Source organism: Callorhinus ursinus, unplaced genomic scaffold (assembly GCF_003265705.2).
Source record: "Callorhinus ursinus isolate GAN/ISIS: 27379988/994484 unplaced genomic scaffold, GSC_fseal_2.0 scaffold1, whole genome shotgun sequence".
In the NCBI taxonomy this organism is placed as follows: Eukaryota; Metazoa; Chordata; class Mammalia; order Carnivora; family Otariidae; genus Callorhinus; species Callorhinus ursinus.
Window position 1 is genome coordinate 64,515,052 of NW_027397063.1, and position 22,831 is coordinate 64,537,882.

The 22,831-nt window shown below is 44.4% G+C and overlaps 1 long non-coding RNA gene across 1 annotated transcript in view; it reads left to right on the forward strand.

Annotated features, from left to right (window-relative positions):
- LOC141374595 (uncharacterized) overlaps positions 1 to 19,509 on the forward strand; it is a 31,881-nt gene extending 12,372 nt beyond the window's left edge. Inside the window, exons 9-11 of the long non-coding RNA XR_012381618.1 lie at positions 7,266 to 7,404; positions 11,180 to 11,389; positions 19,176 to 19,509. This is a non-coding gene — a long non-coding RNA (uncharacterized lncRNA). The remainder of the gene's footprint in view (positions 1 to 7,265; positions 7,405 to 11,179; positions 11,390 to 19,175) is intronic.
- The last annotated feature ends 3,322 nt before the right edge of the window (positions 19,510 to 22,831 follow it).

The following is a 22,831-nucleotide window of genomic DNA, read 5'->3' on the forward strand; positions in this document are numbered from 1 at the left end:
AGGATTAACACTGGCCTAGTCAGATTTCTTGGGTCTGGCTAAGTTCAGCCAAGCCTGTCAGTTGTCATGAGGTGTGGGAGAATTGGCAGGAAGATGAGAGAAAGCTGAAGACCAGGAACTGGGGGGGAGATTACTGATGGCTCCTTCGCGGGGAGGTGCGGACCTGGACACCATGAAATGGGTCATTGGCTTTGTCTGGGATGGAGAATGTAGAAGAGGTGCATTTGCAGCCCAGGTCAGAGCCTGCGTGCCCTGGACGGGATGCCACTGGCTGGGCAGCTGCCCTGCTGAGTCTCCTCCTTTGCTGTAAGGACTTGGGCCACATGCTCTCTCTGGACCTGGTGTGGTGGGCATGGAAGCTCCTGCCCGGAGATCTGCTGAGACACAGGACACAGATGCTTTGGCTCACTTCTCTTTCCGGGGCAACATCTCTACAATCTTTCTGAACATCACCTGCAGCCCTTTGCCCTCTCCTAGGACTTTAGCTTCTTCATGACTTCTTATTATACGAGAAAGGTTTATGAGAATAGATACTACACAATTATTGTAAATATTCTTGGGTGTAATTTGTTTGTTGTTATGGAGAAGAACATATTTATTCCCTTTTATTTAAGATTTATTTTAGAGAGAGTGAGCGGGGTGGGGGAGGGGCAGAGGGAGATGGAGAGAGAGAACCTTAAGCAGACTCTCCACCGAGCTCAGAGCCCAAGGCGGGGCTCGATCCCATGCAGAGATCATGACCTGAGCCAAAACCAAGAGTCAGACACTCAAACACTGAGCCACCCAGGCGCCCCAGAACATCTTTATTCTTAAGGAATACATGCTGAAGTGTTTATGGGTGATGTGTTATTTTTTTTTTAAGATTTTATTTATTTATTCATGAGAGACAGAGAGAGAGAGAGAGAGGCAGAGGGAGAAGCAGGCTTGTCCCAAGGAGCAGGGAGCCCGATGTGGGACTCGATCCCAGGACTCTGGGAGCATGACCTGAGCCGAAGGCAGACGCTTAACCATCTGAGCCACCCAGGCGCCCTGGGTGATGTGTTATAATGTTTATAATTTTCAAATGCTTCAGTGAATGTGTAAATAAACGTGATATGACAAAAATGTCAAGAACTGCTAAATCTAAGTGGAAGGTGTATGGATGTTCATTGTTCTATTCTTTCGGTTTTTCTCGGTGCTTGAACGTAATCATAATTCAAAACTTGGGGAAGGTTGAGAGAAGAAAATTCTTGATGTAGAATTTCTGGATCTGTGTTTCATGGGTTCCAGGGGAGAAGTAGATGGGTATCAAGGATTAGGAAGCTTCTAAATTTATATGTAAACTTCTGAGGTGTGGTGTGTGTGGGTGTGTATGTGTGTGTGTGTGTTTCTGTCCTTATTGTGAGGAAAGGCTTATTGTCTGTGGCTCTCCACTGATTCTCAAATGAGTCTATGGCTCCTCTTCCCCAAAGTTAAATACCATTGCTTAAAACTAGAAATCAGTTTGCATGCATTATACCTTTTGTAAATGGATACAAACAGCCAAACAGAGTCTGTTGCAGAGGAATCATTAGTCCTTTGTTGAAAAATTTGAGCTAAGTTATAAATACAAATTATATATTATGATCCCCTTATATTCCTTAACTCATTGCTTGATTTTTCTTTGTTTGATTAAAGTGTGGTGGACATACAATGTTATATAAATTTCAGGTGTACAACATGGTGATTCAACAATTATATACATTATGAAGTACTCACCAAGATAAGTGTAGTTACCATCTGTCACCATACGATGTTATTACAATATTATTGACTATATTCCCTATGCTGTGCTTTTCATCCCTGTGACTGACTTACTTTATAACTGGAAGTTGTACCTCTTAAATCCCTTCACCTATTTCTCCCTCTGGCATACCCTCTTGATTTTTCTCAATTAGTTCTTTGCCTATCATTGTTGAATTCTTAGACTTTTTCACAAGTTTAAAATACCGGCTGCCAACATGGGCAAATCTGTTTTCCCTTGCCCTAATTTAAAACTGAAACAAATTTTGTATTTTTCTATATTATAAAAATAACATAGACTCACTATATTCAACTTGTAAAATACAGGAATATATAAAGAAGGAGATAAAATTTCCATTAACTCATGCTCCAGAGGTAACCACTCTTAATATTTCGATGTATTTCAGGCTTTTCAGATGTATGCATATATGTGAAACAAAATCGAGTAAGACTGAATGTGCAGGTTTATATTACACAAAAAAGAACATTTCAAATTTCCTTACATTTTAATGTTTCCCAAATTTTTATAAAGAAACATTTGAATGGATTTTTCCAGGCTTTGTATTAAATATGGTGGTTCAAATCCACATTTTAGATTTTAGTGGAGACACCGTTCCCTTGAAATATCTTATCTCTTCTGAATACTTACTACCTTTAGTAATATTATTTATGTTAGGTGCCTAGAGTTAAATTTATTTTGCTCTGTTGAGTTGCCCCCCTGAGATGGGTAAGAAAACAGTTTTTAAGTCCATACTGGTTATTGAGGATGGAGCCAGGACAGGGGGTAGGGAAACTTGAGTAAAACTCTTAATGGTGTGGAGCTTGCTCTTACAGGCTTGATATTTGGTGAACTCAGAATAGTGCAGAGGAGACGGACTAGGGATGCCTGCGTGAGCCCGCTGCCGGAGGGGCCAAGGGCTTGCCTGACCTCCTGATCCACACACACATCTTAGGAGCCGAGGAGGGAAGAGGGAGCCCTCCTCTGACTTCCAGTGGCACTTAGTGAGGCTCTAATCACATTTTGATTTGAACTGGAGTTATTTGTTTACTTATGTTAATATATGCAAAGCCCCAACAAGTGTCCTGCACTTCATAGGCACAAAACAAATACTAACTCCCTCCTGCCATATAAGACAATGAGTTCTTGGGAGACGTTTGCGTTGTTCAGTGCAGTACGTGAGAGCATGGGGCTTGGATGCAGACAAGCCTGTTTAGGGTCTTGAGTTTGCCTCTCGTTAGCGCATGACCTTGGGAAGCGTGCTTAATGCCACTGAACTCATTTTCTCACCTGTATAATAGTTCCCATCTCCTTGGGCTGTTGCAAGGATTAAGTCAACATGCTCCTGTAATAATGGCTGACATTAATCAAGGGCTTATATTGGCAGCACCATTTTTAGGTGCTTTCGGTATGACCGTCTTATGTAGCTCCCCTAACCCTTTGTGCCGTACTGGCATCCCCCTTTTGTGGTGAAGAAAACAAGCCCAGAGAAGCTGAGCAATGTGCCCAAGGTCACAAAGCCATTAAGCAAGTGAATGGGGATTTGAACCGAGGAAGCTTATACTCTCTCTAGCATCTGTACATCGCCCTTCGCCTAGCACGTTGCCCATGGCCATCCCCTCATTACATGCGTGTGACGACACCCTGGTAGACGCAAGCTGAATGACACCTACAGGAATGTCTTTCCAGGATGCTGGGTGGAAGAGCACCGAAGGTACTCCTCGTGTGGCAGAGAAAATGCGCTTGTTTAGAAGAGAGACACATTATATGAGCCTGATGTTCAATCCTTTGAAACAGAAGCTTTAAAAACTCACGTTTGAATTACCTCGCGGAAGAAGGGTTGATCTGGTGCAGGTTTCTGCCGCTCCCTGTTCCAATCAGCTGCTGAGTTGGGCTGCTGCCAGATGGATGACTTTTCTCCCATATGCAGGAGAGCGAAGCATGAGGGTGTTACCAGGAACTGAGACCTGGACGGGCTTGCAGGGCTGGGCACCCAGCCGAGTCACACCTAAGGGGTGGGTGCTTGCCAGCTTCAGGGCTAAGCTATTGCCTCTGAGAGGCTGGGCAGGGCGGGCAGCTCTTTGCTTGCTGATTCCCTTGTCTCCCGGGGCAACAGGCTGGAGCAGGCTATGGTCACCCGTGGGAATGCTCCTCCTGAGTCAGCAGGGCCTCCAGTGCCCGAGGGTGTGGCCATGTGGGCCCCTCACAGATGCCTTTTATCACAGAGGATGTCACTGCGCCATCATGGGTTGAGGGCTGGAGCTGCAGGCTGGAAGCTGCTTGTTTGGAGCCAGAGTAGGTCCCCGGAAAGGGTCAACTTTTAAGACTTTCCATTGGGCTACTGGTGTTTGTATCAAGTATTTAAGATGGGGACATTTCAAGACCATTAGTGTAGCTGTGCATGACCCTCAGACAGAGACTAGAGACCCTGGTTCTAGAATCAACTCTGATGTGTTATATACATTGGGAAGATCGCTTTCTCTCTTCCAGGCCTTAGTTGCCTCGTCAGGAAAATTAAAATAACTCCTGCCCTACCTGTATCGCTGGATTATGCCGAGAACCAAATGATATGATAAATGGAACAACGGTCACTAAATGGCAAGGTGTTGCCCAAAAGCAAGGAGCCAGCCCTGCCATGCAGCTGCATCTGAACAGCCCTGCCTCCTTCTGGGTGCTCTCCTGTTCAAAGAGTCTCTGGCCTGGGCCAGCCTTGGAGAGCTGGGGCTTGATTTCATTAAGAGAGATGGCTGGATTCCGGACCTGAGACACCAGAGAGGTCTCCAAAAGGAAGGGATGCCTTGGGGAGCCAGTGCTGGAGGCCATGGAGTCCAGCCACCCCTGCCCAGTCTGGGAGCCGCCCTCCATTTCCATCCTTGGTGGATTAGGCTCTCATTTTATTGAGGGGGAAAGGAAAGTTTCCTTACTCAGTGTGTTTCAGTCTTCCTCGGTTCTTTTAATGAGCTCTTCTGTTGTGGGGACAATTGTGAGGGGCACCCTCCTAGTGAAGGGTTCCTTGGGACGGTGAACCATTGTACCTATAGAGAATGGAAGAGGAGCCATTGGCCCCAACAGGGTTCAAGCTCAGCACAGTAAGGACCACAGGGAGGTGGAGAGGGGAAAGGAGAGATGAATGGACACTAGCTCAATGATGCCTATGCTGGGCCCAATCTCCTTCCCATGGATTTTTGGCAGGAACAGTGCAAACTCTGGCTGATTTTGGGGGGTGCACTCTTGTTCTTTGTGCATTGAGGTATAGCTGCTGCTGCACCAGAGTGGGCTACGGATGGCTGCACAATGGCAGACAGGGGTGAGGCCTGGCGCCCAGGAGCTCTGTGCTCAGTTCCAACCAGAGCATGGCCCTAGGACATTGGCCAAGAGAGTGACAGTCTAGAGCTCATGTCACAGAAAGTAAAGGGATGTTTAGTTTGGAGCATTAGACTTGTTTTCATATTCTTGAGGACCTGACATAGAGAAAGGTAGCGAACTCTGTTAAGCCCCCAACTTTTCCTCCCTGCCCCTACTCTGCACGGGAAAGATTTGGCTCGTTGTAAGAAAGAACTTTCTGTAAGTCCAGATACCTTAAATTGGTGAAGCAGAAACTGGCCAGTCACATGAAGGAGCCCATGGGGGTGATGCAGAGATAGGATGGGGGTTGACTTTAGTCATCTCCCTCCAGGTCCTAGAGGCTGTGATCCCAAGGACTGATTGTGCAGAGTTACGACCCTGATCTACATGAAGCCCCCTCAGCAGTGCTCCTGGATCTTTCTCCATGATGAAAATATCCTTCAGGACTGTTATGCTGGATCTTTCTTAATAGCAATAAGCCTTTGAGGTGCTGTAAAAGTCCACTTTCCTCTGGTTTTGCTGGGAGGGGAGGATGGCCCACATTTGTCATTCTGGTTTCTGACTAGCCCCCCTTTTCATGTTTCTTGTCCCTTCTTAATTCTCAATTTGTTGCTCTTGGCACAAGAATTTGTGTGGATTTGTTCATAACAATTACCCTCTGCCTTGAGAAGCATGTGGACTGTTTTAGGGATATTTTTCTGAAGTCTTGGGCCATATTTTTTATGGCTGGAAATTAACCAGAGAACTGCAAAAATACAGGCTTGCTTACTCAGCTTTACATCTTGAGGATGAGTCCATCCTGCCTCCTACTTCTGTGTTCTAGATCTTTGTGCCATATGTACTTCTTGGACTGGATCCTTTTTCTCTGAGAGGACTTTGGGGTTCCTTGCAGCTCTGTATTTTTATTGTCAAGTCTTCTGGTCCTCTTCTTACCTCCTAGAGCCTGTCCTTCTCCTTGATTCTCTTCTTTATCACTTCAGTCCTTGCCTCTCCCCACACCCCATGTTTCTTCCATCTTAGAAATCCTTACTCCTGGGCGCCTGGGTGGCTCAGTCGTTAGGCATCTGCCTTCGGCTCAGGTCATGATCCCAGGGTCCTGGGATGGAGCCCCGCATGGGGCTCCCTGCTCAGCGGGAGGCCTGCTTCTCCCTCTCCCACTCCCCCTGCTTGTGTTCCCTCTCTCGCTGTCTCTCTCTCTGTCAAATAAATAAATAAAATCTTTAAAAAAAAAAGTAAAAAAAAAAAAAGAAATCCTTACTCTTTGAGCTGAAAGTACCTGCTCACCCCAATGTTCACACCTGCTTCCTGTAAGGACTCATGGAGATCACGAATATTGGGTGGGGTTGAGGCGGGTGGGCTTCTGTTCCTTTTGAAATGGTGTTAGCCATTCAGACTACCATTTGTCTTGAAAAATGAACTCACAGGATAATAAACTCTAGCAAACATCCTTTTGCTTGACCATGGTTGTAGAGTCCTGAACTGTTTACACACTTTCATCATTTTGACCATTCCCTGTAGACTCTAACCTAAAGACGTTTCTGGTGACTTTCATTTTCAAATTTAAAATGCTAAAGCCTGAGGAAAACTCTCTGAACCTTGAATGTGATTCCACAGAGTTGTGTTTGTTGCTCCAGGACCCCACAGTAACCGGGCATGGACTCTGCAATGGGTTTTGGGGTAGGCACCAAGGACAAGGGAATTGGTGTGATAGTTTCCTGCGGGTAGGCACTCAGAGTCTAGCCAAGGAGACTACCTCTGGTGTGCTAAGAGCCAAACAAGGCGATGCGCGTGCGCTGAGGAGGAAGGCTCGAAATCTGCTCGGGAAGCATTGATACAGGGGCAGTGGGGAAGGCTGTTCAGCTAAAAACGTGAAATCTCAGGTGGGTCTTAAAGTACTTGAGTCGAACTTAGCTAGGAAGAAAGGGCTATTATGGGCAAGGAACAGCAATAGGAAAAGCAAGGGATTGTGAGAAGAGTGGTATGTTTGGGGATCGAAGAGCAGCTGGGTGTAAGTAGATGGAGTGGAGGGGATAGAAGTGACTGGAAGGGAGGAGAGATTGGGGTGTCTTCTTAGAGAGTTCTGGTGACAGGCACCATGTGATGTTTGGACAATGAGAAGAATCATTGACCTTTGCCCCCCACCCCCATGATCTTTCTGTAGGGCTCTCCTGCTCACCAACTCACTGTTCGATGCTCTGAATGATGAGTCTGTATGTTTCTGGCTGCCAAACAAAGGACAAGCAGGAAGAGCGAGGGACCTGCCAAGAGAGATGCTGTCGGAGGACTTCGTGATAATCCAGGTGAGAACGGTTGGAGTGTCCCTGAAACCAGTAGCCTCTGCCTCATGGGCTGTGTGTCAGCACTGCTCCGCCATGCCCAGTGACAAGTGCCTAAGCTGGTGTCCAGCCCACCCCTGGCTTTACTCCTAGCCTCTACCATTACCCCTCACCTCCCTCACCAGAACCCATCTGCTTGTTTGGAGTGGCTCTGACTGAGGCCGCCTCACTCACACTCTCTGGGGCACTCCCCACAGGACACGCATGCCAGAGACATGGCAGGATGGGTGAGGCTAGTCTCCAGTCCCCATGGAAGAAACGCTTATAGGGAGAGAGGGGGTCTCTGTGTCTCAGCCGAGTTTGTGTCAGGCTCACCATTGCCTTAATACCAAGTGCAGTCCTTGTTGTCTTCCTTGTTGGAGGAAATGGATTCATGAGGGCTAGGGAGACCTGCCTACGTTTCTGTGAACTCAAAGGCTTCGTGCTCACGGCATAGGACGGCTTCAGACATGTTTCTACAGGCCTTTTGGCTGTCCCTGGGTAGGTTCTTGTATTACCTGATCCAGCTGAACATCTGTTCGTGTCATCCTCAGGAGCTCTGGAAGCTCCTGCGTACTCTGCCATCTTCCATCTCCCGGGGAGGGCCTGGAATCCCAGCCCTGCCCTGTACACTTGGCTTCCAAAGGCTTAGTTTGCCCGAATGTTCTAGGTAGTTCTGCAGACAAAAGATCTCATAGTGGTAAAAAACCTTTGAGAAGACCCCAGGTTGAACAATGCTAAGTAGCTTAATTTACTGCAGGCCTTCTCAAAGTCTCTAATTTGCTAATATGTATATTGTGAGTCTCCCAGAGAGAGTGGGAGAAGGAATGGTCCATTTCCCACACTTATTTGCCCAAGGCACTTCCTCATGGTCCACTCCTTGCCATTGGACGTTGGAGAGGCCTTTCCCCTGGGGAAAAGGAGCTCAACGGGGGGGGGCAGGGAGGGCTGGGGGCGGGGGGGTAGCCTCATCTGGAGTCGATTCTGAGGGCAGCTAAACTTTATCTCCTAGACTTTGGGGAGATTCATAATTAGGGTCAGCCTCATCCCAGTTTGCCTGGAGTGGTCCCAGCTTATATGGGTTGTCCCAGTATAATTCTAATAGACTCCCCCACTTTGACTCTCATAAGTGTCCCGATGGGGGAATAAATTATGTAGTCACTTTGACCATAGCCCACTGCAGACCACAGAGCCCAGCCACTTGGCATTTTGGAGCCCAAAGGGGAGCTCACTGTCAGGCTTGCTTCTGCCCATATAACATAATCTCATGTCACCCTCTGACTCACCACTAGCTTTCTGACAGCCTCTGATACTTGCCTGTGGGTCCGAATTCTTTCCCTTTTATCCAGCCACTGTATTCAGCCTTGCCTTCTCAAAGTGGTCCTGCAAGGGGGCTGACAGAAATCAGTGCACCTGAGAGATGCAGACCTCTGTGTCAGGGTGCCCTCCACAGCATGTGCCTTCAGTGGTGCCATTGCTGGACCTCCTTAGCCTGTGAACTTTTGGACTCTACATCTGCAGGTGTGTTGCTAAATTATGTGTGTCATCCTTTTTCCTTCTAGTCTCCTTTTTATTCCTGCTACTGAAACAGCCATCTTCCTGCTGTCAGATGCTTTGACGGAACCTGTGTTAGAAAATATCAAGAAACCATTCTCATTTAGGGGATGAAAGACATAAAAGGAAACAGGCCAAGTGGGCAAAGCCTGAACCAAGTAGCTGATGAATTAGGGAGATTATAGGATTTCTTGAGAAAAATGAAAGAATTAGAAATTTTCTTGATTCTTTCAAAGGGGCAATGAATGGTCTATAGGATTTGATTTCAAATTTTGTTCACTTTTTTCTTTCTTTTGGTTACTTTTGTTGACAAATTCATTTTCAAAATGTTAGATGCTTGGCTTTCCAAGATTCCTTAGCTAGAGACTCAGAGTGGAAAGATGACCATTTCTTAAAGAATGCTTTCCTTTTTATTTAACAAACTAAACAGTGAGAAGCATCTTTAATATTTGCAAAAGCCTCAAAAAAATCTCACCAGCTAGAGATACAAAAGGAGACTAGACAGTAGGGTTGGGGATCTCTCTTCTATTAAGGGATGGTTTGGGATTTAAATCCTACATACCTGAGTTTTATCTGGTTGCAAATGTCCCAAACAATAGGGTTTCCACAGTTTCTTCATGGATGTTTTGTTTAATGTTCTTAAAGATGTCTGGGACAGACTCTTGACACCCTGGCTTTTTCTCAAAAAAAAAAAAAAAAAAGTAACGATTTCGTCTTTAAATTTAATCCTTTTAAAAATCGCTCAAGTTACCAGAAACTAATATAACACTGTATGTTAATTATACTTGAATTTTTAAAAAAAATTTAATTTAAAAAATGGTTCCAATTATAGATCTTAAAAATTAACTGCTCTTTTTTGGATAATCATGTTGGCGTCCCCACCCCTTTCCCCACCGCCCCCACCTCAACTGCACAGTTTCACTTTGCTTTTTTTTGAGCATATGGAAGAAATCTTTTTTTCCTCTTAATTCTTTTGAAAGTATTATTTGTCTTTAATACTGTCATCTAGGCTTCTCTTGTATGTATGTATTTATAGCAGTTTTTAACTGGCTTAAATACCATCATTTTCAGCTTATCTTCCTGTTGTAGTGTCTTCATGATGATTTTCTCTGGCCAAACCAAACCAAACTAAACACAAATCAGAGCCCACTCTAAAAAATACAACAAAACTGTCCCTGTGGTTCTCAGGAGATAATTAAACTTATTTCTTCCTGTTTTTTTGTTTTTTAAACATGCCTATTCACACATACACCCGTATTACATGTATACATATATGAGTGTATATATACCAGCATTTCATTTCAAATTTTACTTCGAAAGATGCTTCAGTCCTATTATGTAAATCTTGACTGAAAAAATAAAATATTTGTACCGAGACATTCCTATCAAACCTTGATTCCACAAGCTCTACCTTATTTCGTTAATTTTATTTTTAAGAGAGAAGGCCATTTAATTAAAAAAATTCTTCTTTTCTTTTCTTGCCTCTCCCTGCCCCCACCCCTGTGACTGTCTCCTAGGACCAGGAAGTTTATATGTCAACAGAAGCCCTAATCAGACCCCTGACCTCCTCTGGGCTTTCAACCCAGTGTTTCCACAGAGGGATTAACCCCAAATACCAACTTGCTCTCAGAGGCAAAATTGTTCCCGAGGCGGGCATCACCAAAGGGTTTTCTTCTCTTGGGGCTTTCACATTCACCCTGCAAATAAGGTCTTCTCAAAGGGAGGCTTAAAGGCAGCCGCTGGAAAGCAAATTGCCGGGCAGGCTGGAGCCGGGAGGGATGCTCAGAAAGCTCTGGGCTCTCAAGTGCCTAGTCTGTCCTCCTCTGCCCACCCGGTGGCCATAACCTTCCAGATCCTCAGGTGCTATGGGCAAGGGCCCGGCTGCCCGGTCGAATAGTACATGGCCCTGTGAGTGTCTGAGAGAGAGAGAGAGAGAGAGAGAGAGAGAGAGAGAGAGAGAGAGAGTGTGTGTGTGTGTGCGTGCGTGCCCATCCTTGGATTTACACACAAGAAGTCCTGCAGATGATGGGCTCAGGGCATCAAGGGAGGACACAGGTAGGGAGGGGGCTCTGGGGGTGGGTGGGGATCAGGAGTTATTTCTCAGGGGAGACGTGAGCAATAAGAGCTGGGCCTGTTGAGCAGAACCACAGCTGTGTGCCTACCCGGGGAACGTTTGCAAGTTGTTCTATTTTATTCTTTGCTGCAGGTCTAAGAATGTCCACTGAGGAGGGAACGCTTTGAACCGGGCATCAAGCTCTGGGCCGGATTCCAAGTCTGCTCTGAAAACAGTCGGAGCTACCCCCGGTCCCCTACTTGCTGGGCAGAATGGCTGAGGGAGTGGCTCCCCACTTCTGCACAGTCCCCTGTGTGGTCAGCATGGCCCCCCTGCTCCAAGCCGAGGCACCCACAAGGCAAGGTGCTTTCCTGATGGCAGGACATCCTTTCCCCACTCAGACCCCCAACAATTTCTCCCCAGAGACACAAAGCATCTTTATTTTAAAGGCTCCACGTAGCATGTCCAGAAATTTCTCCTGTTATTAAGGAGGGGGTAGGGTGGGGAAAGGGCCGATGAAGCTACTTACTTAATAGCTCCTAACAGCTGTGGAAAGTTTGATGCAGCAGGAGCACCCAGACAGAAAATTAAAAAACTAATAAAGTCCTCAGTGTGGGGGCGCTGGCATCAGGACAGCTTTACTTCTCCAGACACCTAATAAAGAGACATTCCGGGACACTCACTCACAAGGGGAGTCCGCAGGGGTCACGGAGAACAGTGGAAAGCGAGCCATGGAAACATAGCAGTCACTCACATCGCTGCGGGGGAGTTTCGTTTGCTTCTCCGCTTTTCCCCGCCTTTTCTCCATTTTAGAAAATGACAGGGTGGACTAAAAGGAAGACAAGAAAGAAAGAGAGAGAGAGAGAGAGAGAGAAAGAAAGAAAGAAAAAAAAAAAGAAAGAAAGAGAAAAAAAAAAAAGAAAGAAAAAAAAAAAAAATGGGAAGGAGGGAAGGAAGGAAGGAAGAAGGAAACAGGAGGTCCATTCCAGGAGCCCTGGGTATACAAACCTCACTTTCTCATGGACAGGGGCATGAGGCTGATGTTTGTCATTTTAGGCATTAGAGGGACAGGAGGTGATGGCCACCTTGGGGGCACACACTGACACGGGAAGGGAGGTGGTTTGGCTTCTGCAGGTAGTGGAGAAAGGGGGTTTGGGGAATTGAGGTTTATGAGGCTGGATTTTATGAAGCCCCTCCTCATGGCCTATTTTCTCAAGTGGGTGTTTCCACTGCCATTACTTGGTCATTTTGGATCCGAGTTTCTTGGGGTCTGCTAGATTTGGGGGCAGTTGGTTGAGACTTTCGGTTTTAAGGGACATTTATGTTATTCTGTCTTCATCCCCAAGTCGGACGGTGTGTATTTGAAGAAAAAATATGGTGAGTTTGGACAAGCAAGCCATCAGTCAGTTGTGGAGATATTCCATCGAGCTCGTGGTACCAGGCTTCTCACGCAGAGAATGCTCCAGTACAAAAATTGGAATGGAGCAGCCTGTTAAGGGAAGACAGTAAAGTGAGAGAAGTCAGACAGAGAAAGATAAATACCATATGATCTCACTTATATGTGGAATCTTAAAAAACCGAACTCATAGAAAACAAAGCACAGATTGGTGTTTGCCAGGGGAAAATGAGTGAGAAAAGAAAAAAAGGAAAAGAAGAGATGGCGAAAAGAAAGTTGTTTCCATTTTCTGCTCTGATACGGAATTCAAGTTTTTTGAGAATGGCTGGGGTTGATTCTCACTGTCTGCACAATGTCCTGGCTGATCCATGCGCGGAGCTAGTCCTCGTGCACAATACCCCGGGGGCTCCCCGCGCGACAGAAACAGGGCTGGAGGAAAGGGGTCTGGGCCCAGTCCCAGCCAGCTCCGCCACTCATGGGCAGAGGTTGCTCGAACAAATCACTTGCCTCCTGTGGGCCTCGGTGTCTTGTTTTGTGGGGTGAAGGCGTGGGAAGGGACTTCTGAGGCCCCTTCCAGCTCCCACATGCTGTGATTCCGTGAGCTGAGAAGGTTGGTCTCCTGGCTCTCCTGTGTCAGAAAGAGTGCTTTTCTCCTGGCTTTTCATGTAATTGTGGCTTGGCAGAGACAGAGCGGCAGCCCTTGGGTGTGATGCAGGAGAGATTGGTGGTTATGTGAGTAAAATGAAATAAGGGCTTTCGAACTTCTTAAGTCCAGAAACTCTTTCTTGGTCTTTTCTGTTACTTGGGGAATTTTTCTTTAAAAAAAAAAATAAAAAGAGTTTTTTTCTCCTGCGAAGACGGTGTCACATTTCAGAAAAGAGAAATGCTGCCACGAGGGTAGGCATGGGCTGGCTTCTAGTGGATAAATCTCTCTGAGGGAGGCCTGGGAAGTTCTGATTTATTCTGGAAGGATCCAGACCGGTGCTTCTCAAATTTCAAAGTGCGTCAGGAGCACTTGAGGGTCTTGTTAAATCCAGATTCTGATTTAATAAGTGTGGGGTAGGGCATGGGCTTCTGCATTTCCAGTGAGCTCTCTGGAGCTGCCGTTGCTACTGTTGGCCCCGTGGGCTACACCGCAGACCTTCCCCGGGCTTCTCCGGAGAGCCGCAGATCTTTCGGGCTGGGAACACTGCAGCCAGGCCCTCCATATTGGCGCTCTTCTGGCCTCTGGGTTTAGCTGAAGCCCAGAATAAACCTGCAAGGTCAATGGTTAACACAGAGAGTCCTGTCCCTCTGGAAGGTCGGCCTGTCACGCTGACTGAGAAGCAGTCTTTATGTAGGTTTTCCCTTTTGCCTCCTGACCCTTGAATAGGTTTTTTCCCCCTCTCTCTCTGTTTCCAGCATTAAGAGAAGAAAAATTGGACAGTGGGGTGAGGAAGAACAACACATCAATTAGAAAGCTACAGTTTAGAATTAAATGAGCCCCATACTCTGGCTCATTAACATTATATTACTTAGCAAGTCTAGAACTAGTGTTTCAGCTAAATAAAGAAATGTAAATCATTTAATACACCTTTCTTAATTGAGCCGCACGCCAGGGGCACTTTCCTAATGGCATTATGGCACCAATTACCCCATTAGGAGAGAAGAGCTGCTTTTATGACAGGTTTTAGAAATTAAAATGGCAGAAGGATGTCCTTCAGGAGGACTCATTCTGGGCTCAGCTGAGATGAGCAATGAGCGGGGGGCCAGAAGAGCACAGGAGGGCCGGGGCACTGAAGGCAGGAGGATATCTGTGTCCGGTCTGCCCCCAGGCTTGAGGACCAGATCTGGATTCACTCTTCACGTGTTCGTTGTTCAAGAATGTAAACCCCAGTGGCTCCCCTACTTGAGGTTAAGTGAGATTCACTGGGGAGGCTTTGGAGGAACTCAGGTTCCAGGGCCCCATCCTGAGATTCTGACCCAGGAAGTCTGGCTGGGCTCCAGCCAAACCATACTTGTAAGAAGGTCCCTGGGCAGGAAGCTGGCAGATGCTATTTCTTCTTTAGAAGCTGTAGAGAGGGTCCCAGTGACTTTGCCCAAAACCCAGCTGAGCGTCGGCTGTTCTTCCATCACCTGGGGTTTTCATCTTTCCGAAGAACAGATAAGGTTTGCCTGGGTCTGCTTCTTCGGGCACAACGCAGCCATTTTTTTCTTCTTTTCCTCTCTGCCTGTCTGGCTTGCTTGGGTTGGTGTGTGTGGTTGAGTGGCAGGGCAAACTGGGTTTGACGAGTAGTTTGGATGCTTACTGTGGCTGTGTGACATAGGGCAGGTCATTGCGCCCCTGGGGCTACAGCTTCTCCAACCCCAACATGGGAGTGGTCAAGTGGGAATTGTAAGTTGTGAGGACGTGCTGTTGGTCAAGATGCCAATTCTCTTTTGGCAACTTTGTTCTCTTCTCTGTGAAAGGCGAATGTGGCACTCAAATACGAATTGGGTGAGTCTAGGTAGCAAGTGGGCTTCTCTTTCTGGCAGCGTTACATGTTTTCCTTCCCTGTGGTAACAAGAACTCGAATGTCCAGATTTTTATGTAAATATTGAATTTATAGCAATGGTTTTGTAGAGTGTTCCAGTTTCCTGGGTTGATGATTAATGTGGTTTTCTCAGAGTGCGTTGTGTCTTCTCCTTCTAGTCCTGCTAATGCATGAAGGCTAAATGCTCTTTCTGCTTTTCCCTCTATTGACATGTGGAAGAGGCAGCAGATGATTTCTATGTTACCCCATAGGGCAGAAGAAGCACCAGCCGCTGACAGATATGTAGGGAGGCAGAGCTGGGCTTCAAAATGGAAATTTCCTAATAATTAGAACCACTTTCCTGATCCAAAACCTTCGTCGGCTTTACACTGCCTACGATGTTGTGCACAGAGTTCTCTGCTTGGCTCTCCATGTCCCCATCATCTGGCTTTCGTGGGTTTTGCTAATCCTAAATTCTCTCTGTCAGTAACTTGAATCGTGTGGTTTTAACTGACTTTGGTGATGGTCACTCTCCAATCCACATTTCCAACCCAGGTCCTGTTCTAAATTTCCAACAGCCTCCAGCACATCTCCAGTGGGCTATCTTGTCATTACTGCAAATTCATAATGTCCTGATGTCCATCTATCAACTTTCCCTTCACCTCACTCGTCTTCCCAACTCTCTCTTATTTCTGTTTGTGAAAGCAGGATCTAGCCCTAGGGAACCAAAACTGGCTTGGGAGACCCTGAACCTCCTCGTTCTATCATCTGATCTTTTATTAGGACCCGTCGCTTTGAAATATCTCAGAGTTTCACAGTTACAAGAAATCTTTTCCAGTTCTTACAACCCATACCATTGCTTCCTCCTCTAAATCGACAACGGAAACCTCTCTACACTTTATAACTCCTGAGTCTTGCTAGATCTCCCATGTAGAGAATGGTTTGTTGGCAGCACATATGCAGATGGGGTTGTTTGTAGACAGCATAGACCAAATGTTAATGCTCATATGTGATGCCAAAGAAGCTTGCATGTGGTATGCTTTCATAAGAAAAATACAGCTTCTACAATGAACAGAGTTATTGTCCTGATTAACTCTACACTGATTGAAACACACCCAGGGTGCTTCTTAACTTACTGTTATATTATTGTATGCATATTACCTCTCTGAGCTATCAAAGACATGGTCTTAAAGCTTCCTGTTACTATTACATTTCTATCAATTTTCCTCTGAATGTCTAAGAATTCTTATTGTATTTTTTTATTGTATATTATGTGACATATAAAGGTTCATGACAATTATATTTCTTTATGAGCTGCTCACTTTGTCAGGATTTGTCTAAATTTCACTTAAGCCTTTCATTTAAGTTCTACTTGGATGGAAAACACTGTGATCCTGATTTCTTTACAGATTGTGTGTTTACATGTGTGATATATTTGCTAGCTTATCTTTCCTTATTCTGATACTTTCCTTTCTTTGTTCTAGGTGCTGTCTTGGGATAGCATATTGGTAGGTTTAGTTTTTCAAATATAGGAGTTTAAGCCATTTATATTTATTGTCATGGTTACTATGTTAGTTTTTACTTTAGTCAAGTTGCTTACACTTTCTGTTTTTTAAACTACTTTGTGCTCTTTGCTTAAATTTTTTGTTTGTTTGTTTTTTTGCTATGCTGTTTGTTTTTTCTTTTTCCCCACTAGTGATATAGAATGTACAGGTCCTATTTTTAAATTATATTCGAATTGCCTTGATAATTTAAAAACACATGTATAGGAACCTATACTTTTCTAATTACTGATTTAAAAAAATGTTACCTATCAACTGTCTCCTATGTAAGGTTAAGAAACAAATGCCCTGTTATTTCCCCCTTCTATGCTATTTCACTCAGTTCCCTATTTTATTTATTTAATCTGGGTTTTAGACCCAGGTATTACTTTTTTCTTCCAACATATTGTTTTATAAACTTTTTCAAACTACAGAAAAGTTGGACGAATTCTACAGTGAACACTCATATACCCAGCATCTCATTTCCGTTATTGCCATGCTACTTTGCTTGCTTTATCATGTATCTATCCATTCAACCCATCTTTTTAAAAAAATGCATTTTGAAGTCAATTGAAGACGTCAGAGAATTTTGCCCTACATACTTCAGCACAAATGTCATTAACCAGAGTTTAATAATTGCTTGCAGTTTTCCCCCACTTTGAGGTGAAATTTACAAACAATAAAAGGCACAAAACATAAGTGTATATTCATTGAATTTTGAAGACTGTATACCTGGTGTTATTTTTTAACATTATTTTCTTTTTCAATAATTATTGTTTGTATTTAAAAACTCGTTTACAATGATCCTTTAAAAATTACTTAGATGGTATATTTAGTTGCTTTCAGTGATCACCTTGGGGGGTCCATTTCATCAAAACTTCTCCATTCTTATTTTGATTCATTTCTCAATTTGTGGGAGTACAATTCAAGTACTTTTTTCAGAAAGGATGTGAAGGATGTACTTTTTAGGAGTCTTTGAGTAGGTGAAAATTTTCCTAGATTTCCTTTAGACATGAATGACAACTTGGATGAGCTTAGAATTCTTGACTGGCAACTTTTACACTCAAAACTATAGGTGTGTCACTATTGCCATCTGATGTTTGTTATAGGACGGAGGCTAGCTTGCTTTTTTTTTTTTTTTTTTTTCCCCTGCCTGGATAATTGTGAAATTCTTCTATTGTTCTTGAACTTGAATATATGTTGTAGTAGAAGTCTTTGAGGTAATTTTGCTGGATACTCGGTGAGATCTTTTGATCTGCAAATATGCATTTTTTTTTTTCAGTTATGGCAGAGGTTGGTAGTGGTTCCCCCAATCCATATTTTCCTTCTTACTAACATAATTCTTGATTTTCATGTGGGCACATGGCTGCTTGGAATAGAAATTATATTTCCCAGACTCTTTTAAATTTGGTGTTGCATTTCTGTCACAGGAGACTGATGGATCCTTATGGATATATGAGCTCAGGAAAGTTTTCTTCTTTTATATTTTTGTTTATTTTGTTTGTTTTATTTATTCTGTTCTCTCTCTCTCTTTTTCCCCAGGAACATCTCTGATTTATGATTTCTGTATTATATATTCTTTACAACAATTTTTCTCTCATTATTTCAATCACCTCTTCTTCTTCCTCCTCATTCCATGGCAGTTTTTCAAATTTCTTTACTGTATCCCTGATTTTGACTTTTTGCAGTGTCCAGTCTATTCTTTATCACTTTTTTAAAATTTAAAAAATTTTTCTTTATTTTTTAAAAGATTTTATTTATTTATTTGAGAGAGACAGAGATAACAACAAAGATGGTGAGAGAGAGCACGAGCGGGGAGGAGAGGGAGAAGCAGGCTCCCCGCTGAACTGGGAGTCCAACGAGGGGCTCAGTCCCAGGACCCTGGGATCATGACCTGAGCCAAAGGCAGATGCTTAACCATCTGAGCCACCCAGGCACCCCTTCTTTATTGGTTTTAATGAAAATTTTAATTAGCTATGGCGTTTTACGTGTCTTTTGTGCTCTTGTAAATTTTGCTTCCTCTGAGTCAGCACCCTTGTCACTGCTGCCTCTGACCCTTAAAAATTCACAATTGCAAGGGGGCCAGTCAAGTTTGGTGGGGATCTCATAGTCTCATTTACTTCCTGTAAGCACTGCTGTTTCTCAGGAGGTGGAATTGTGAGATGCCCCTCGGTGTCTTCCTTCACCTGGTCCCACCTGCACCATGTTGGATGGGATGGCACCACACTTTCTACCATGTGGAAACCATGTTGTCCTGTACTTGTCCTCCCTTTCCCTAAAGCCTTTTCTTTTTTATTCTTCTCTGGGTCATTTCATTGGGGACCTTGTGTAGAAGAAGTTTAACACTTAACTCTGATGCTTTTTTACCCAGGAGTCTGTAAAAGACATCTTTTAAAGTTTATCATATTGTGGGAGTATATATTGTATACTGTCAACTTGTTAAAAGCAGTCCTTGTCTTTGTGGTAGAGGGGTAGAGATGGAAGAGCACAGGACTTAGAGTCAAAAGATGTGTGCGTGGGCCCTGACTCAGTTTACCTATAACCATATGGACCTGCTCGTATGCTCCTGCTCATGTGCTTTCAGGTTACTCATCTGTACAGTGAGATTGGATTGAATGAGATCAAGTATTTGAAAGCATTTTTAAGTTCTTAAAAGCTAAAAAAAGTGTTAGAAATGGCAGTCATTCTTTTGGTGTTCTTTCTCTTTTTGCATCTCATAGGCTGGGCCCATGGCATGGAAGGTATTCAGTAAGTCCTTGTTGGATAGTTATTTGGAATGAATGTCCAGAAAATGCTGAAGAATGCCTAAGGAGACCAGCAAGAGTGACAGAGTAATTGAATATATTTTTCTGCCTTTTTTGATTTTTATGTTTATAAGCTTTCTTATTTTCTTTGAAAATAAGCTATTTTCTGACGAGAACCTGCCAGATTTTATCAACCACTTTCATATTTTCTCTCTGATCCCTCCTTCTAACTCTCACTATCCATTCCCCCAACACTCAGAATTTATTATAAAAAGGTGTTCTTTTAAAGACTTTTTAAAAATAAATGCAATTATCTACAGCTCAGTATCACTTTTAAAATTGTCCCTTGATACTTTCTGGAGGCTACAAAATATATTTAATTTCCTAACATTCTTGGAAGTCATCCAGTAAATTCAGGCAGACAGGGAATGGCCAGGGTACAGAGGGCTAGGGGATCGCACCATGGGTTGGCCAGTATCATTTATTATAGGCAATCCAGCAGGTGCGTAAATAACTCCTACTGGGAGGTTTTCCGCTCAGCTTCCCAAAATGGCTCCATTTCAACATCCAGCAGTGACGCTGTATTCTCAGAATTGGATTAGCTAAGCACTGGGCAAGGTAAAATCCACTAGACTGATCCAAAGGAAAGGTTTGCTCCTTCATCAACAGCATTAGTATGAAATAGGCTTTTGTGCATTAAAAATGGTAGGATTCATCAGCTAATTGAAAAGTACAGTTGTTTGAAGTTCTTTGCAAGGTACAGATGTACATTTTAGGTTATGTAGTTCCATCCTGTATGTGCGGTTTTTGAACACTTACTAAGTGTAAGACCCTGCACCGGGTGCTACGGAAGAGAAAAGAGATGAGTGAGACCACACCTTGGCTCCGGGAGCTCACACATTGCTTGGGAGACCGAGGCATACATATCATCTTATCACGGGACAGATCGAGAAATCAGAAATGCAAGCAAAATGCTGTTGGGTTAGAGAGAAAAACTTGGAGGTGCCTCTTGGTAGGAAAAGAATTCAAAGTAGGCATTCTTGCATTCATTTATTACACAATTATTGAGTGCCAAGTTGGTTTCATGCACTATACCATGAACACGTAGAGGGTCAGTTTTAGTTGTTTAATCATTTACAAAGAATAAAGTTCAACAGGCAGAAAAGGGGAGGGAGGGCACTACAGAGGGCAGGAGTTGAGTTGAGGCTTTGAAGCTGCATGGCAAGCCCCAAGAAATGGGGAGGTGTTGGGGGTGGCTCTGAGCCAGGATAAGGGTATGGAAGTGCGGGGGGAGGAGCTGTAGTGAAGGTAAAGCTGGAAGATAGATCAGAGCAAAATGGAAGAGGGCTCTGAATGCCCAGCAAAGGAACAATTAATTTTACTTTTTAATCACATTTTTATAAATTGAGTCCTTCTAAGTTTACCAGGACTCTTCCCTTTTAGGTGTAGCAGTTGGAAGTCCACTGGCTTGGAATCAGACCAGAATTTGAATTTGAGCTCTATCATTCATCAGTTGAGTACCTTTGGACAAGTCTATGAAAATGGGGTTTGTTCAGATTAAGTGAGAAGAGACAGGTGAAGGCATCAAGGACATTGCCCACCTTGAGTAGGTACTCAGTAAAGGTTAGCTTCTTCTCCTTCCCTCCCTTCCTTTCCCTCTTTCTTCCCTTCTTCCCAGAGGAGGGCTTTGATAAAGAATACATTTCATTAATACCACTGAGTCTCCAGCTTGGTTGCTAAGTTTTTTCTCAACTTTATCCCAGTGGTTCTCAAACCCGAGTGAGCATCAGAATCCTCTGGAGGGCTTGTTAAAACACAGGTTGTTGGCCCCCACCCCAGAATTTCTGATTCAGTAGGTCTGGGGTGGAGGCAGGCTTCTTTTCTTTCTTTCTTTTTCTTTTTTTTTTTTTTGAGAGAGAGAGAAAGAACACGTGAGTGTGTGAGCAGGGGGGTGGGGATGGGGCAAGGGGGAGAGGGAGAGGGAGAGAATCCCAAGCAGACTCTGTGCTGAGCAGGAGAGCCCAACACGGGGCTCGATACCACGACCCTGAGATCACGACCTGAGCCGAAACCAAGCGTTGGACGCTCAGCTGACTGAGCCACCCAGGTGCCTCCAGACACTTTACATTTCTAACAAGTTCCCAGATGCCATTAATGCTGTTGATGTAGGGATCACACTTTGAGGAGCTCAGCTTTATCATGTTTTACCATGAGGCAGACTTTGTTGGTTGCTCACCCAACTGGCATCCTTCTTGCCTGCTGAACTGATCTGGTAGCGCAGAGATATTCTTTGCTTTGTCTCTGCCTCAGTGCCAGAAGATGTATAATGATGGGTCTACATCAGTCATGGCATATCTCAGCTCCCTTGGCCACTGATCAATCTGTAGGTGGGCAGGTGCCCCACAGTGTCTAAAGAGATGCAGGGATGAATTGGCTGAGACTCACAAGGAGAAGGGCTTCTGCCCCTTGCCTGTTCTTCCTGAATGTGTACATGTTGTGGAAGCTACAGTAATCATCTTGTGGCTAAGAGACGACGAGCATGAGGAAGAGAACCGACATGGCAAGGATGTTAAGATAGAAATACAGAAAGAACCTGGATCTCCTAAGGCATCACTGAGGTTCACACCTTGAATTGCCTACCTCGACTTGTTTTATGTGAGAAAAATATACTCTTGTTTATTGAAACCACTGTAATCCATTTGTTGTTACTTGCAGCCAAACACACTCTAAACTGATACAACCTACTACAGTTCTGTGATGTTGGTGCCATAGGTCATATTGACCCCATGTTGTAGATGAAGACACTGAGGCTCAGAGAAATGAAGGTGACCTATAGTGGTAGAGCTTAGATTGCAACTCAGGTTTCCTGCTCGTAAGTCCTTGGTATTCTCCCATGACCTACAGCTTCACCCTTCTAATTAAACCTTTCTACTAATCTATATATTCCTCTGTTTTCTCGTCCATTAAGGAGGAAGGAGTTGGTAAGTCCCTATCTGTTCTGAGCTTTCCTTGTACCTCTGCTGTCAGCCACCTGGCTTCTGAATGTCATTATTAATTATTTAAGTGATTAATTCTGCTCACACTTCCTGAGCAGAGTTCATCTGGTTTGGCACCTACTCAGAGTCTGGCACTTTGGAGTAGGTAGAGATTAATAAGCTCAGGACTCTGTCAGAAGGGGCTCATGGTATGGAAGTAAAATGTGTGCAAATCGGTGAACTATAACCAGCAATCAAATGATATACGGTTTATAGGAAAAGAGCAGACAGGAGACCAACGGTGAGAGGGAGGACTTCTAGCAGGAGAATCACTGAAGGCTTCATGGTGGGGGTGGCCTGTGCACTGGATTGTTAAAGATCCAGTGGGATTTGGGGACTTCGACGGAATCAGAGACTGTGGGTTAAAATATGGAGGAAACTCTCTTAACTCCGTGCTTGAGAGGCCAACAAACTCACCCATGAGATGGAGATAATACATATCAGCTGAGTCAAATCCTGTGACAACAGTGTGAAAGGCCCCCAATACTGAGGTTTGTCTGGAGTAGCTCTCACACCAAACAGCTCACTTGCAGAGGCTTGACAATCTTTTGTGTAGAGGGTTGGGTGAAATGGTTTGCACCTTTGCTGGAAGGGGGT